This window comes from Poecilia reticulata, chromosome 4 (genome assembly GCF_904066995.2).
Source record: "Poecilia reticulata chromosome 4, P_reticulata-male-v2, whole genome shotgun sequence".
Taxonomy (NCBI): Eukaryota; Metazoa; Chordata; class Actinopteri; order Cyprinodontiformes; family Poeciliidae; genus Poecilia; species Poecilia reticulata.
In genome coordinates, this window is record NC_088833.1 from 29,658,848 (window position 1) to 29,660,043 (window position 1,196).

Consider the following 1,196-nt stretch of genomic DNA (forward strand, 5'->3'; position numbering starts at 1 on the left):
GGCCGCTTCACGCCAAGGCACGCTGCTGATACAGACCCAGAGGAGGGATAATCATAGAGAAAAATGCCAGTCTGCGTGCGTGTGTGAAATTTCCCTCAGTGTGGAACCCCTTACTTACATCTAACCCTTACATCTACACCCTCCGACCCTCATGGTCTGTATCATGTTATGAGCTCACCAGAGACGAGTCATGACTTCACGGCCACAGAGCCAAACCCAACACTTCATCACCACTGATCAGAGTTCTAAACCAGCTCCATATACAGTAGGGGAGTGTGTGTCCATGATCAACAAAGGAAATCATCAGACAGGAGTCTCACTGTAATTATTGTAAAATATTTATTGATCATAATGGGCGTACAGGGGTCATGCATATTTACAGCATATAAAAGGTTTTATGAACACAAAGAAAGTCAAACAAACAACTTAAATGTACAAAGGCTCACAAAAAAGGGTTATAATGTTAATGTTTTCTGTCAGATTCATTTAAAATGACAAAGTGTGATTTTAAAAAAAAGAATCATGATAGAGCTTTAAATCTTAAACTGCTGCTTAACCTATAGCACTTCCAGACATACAGGCATACAAGCTCAACATTCAAAAGACATATGAGGTAGTCAGATCAAATAATAAAAAAAATACAATCAATAGATCCATGGATTTGTGCTCTAATTACCGTGTCCTTATATTGTTGGCAAAGATGAGCAAAAAACATTAAACTGAACGCTGCTTTTATTGCAGGATAATTCAACATTGTAAAATTTCTTTAAGAAAATAATCCAATCTTTGATTTGACATAAAGATACCACATTGAGGAAACATATTTTCATTGAATCAGTTTGGACATATTCATTGATATATTAAATGTTAAACAAAGTGAGTGTAGCCTAAGCTTTTTGATCATTTGTGCTTTACGTAAAAACTTTTTTTTTTCAACTTTATTATTTTAAGTGCAGAGAGAAAAAGAGAAACTTTCTCTTCCAACTTCAACGAATCTCTGCCAGACAAATCGGCAAAAGCAAAGGAGGTGGTTGAGTAGAACCACTGTTGCAGAGGAATATTGTCTCTGTTGCCTGGAATTTGAGCAGTTAGCATGTCATGACGGTCATGAGACTGTCATACAGCAACAGTCTTCAGTCAGAGGCATCTTTAGATTGAAAGAATGCTACAGCAGATTCTCACTGCAAAACAGCAGG

The 1,196-nt window shown here is 37.2% G+C and overlaps 1 protein-coding gene across 2 annotated transcripts in view; it reads right to left on the reverse strand.

Annotated features, from left to right (window-relative positions):
• Positions 1–320: 320 nt before the first annotated feature.
• The window catches only part of tgfbr3 (transforming growth factor, beta receptor III), an 83,257-nt gene continuing 82,381 nt past the window's right edge, over positions 321–1,196 (reverse strand). For both annotated transcript variants that reach the window (XM_008407756.3, XM_008407757.3), the window contains exon 17: positions 321–1,196. This exon is cut by the window's right edge and continues 3,860 nt beyond it. The gene's annotated coding sequence lies outside the window, so the exon portion shown is untranslated.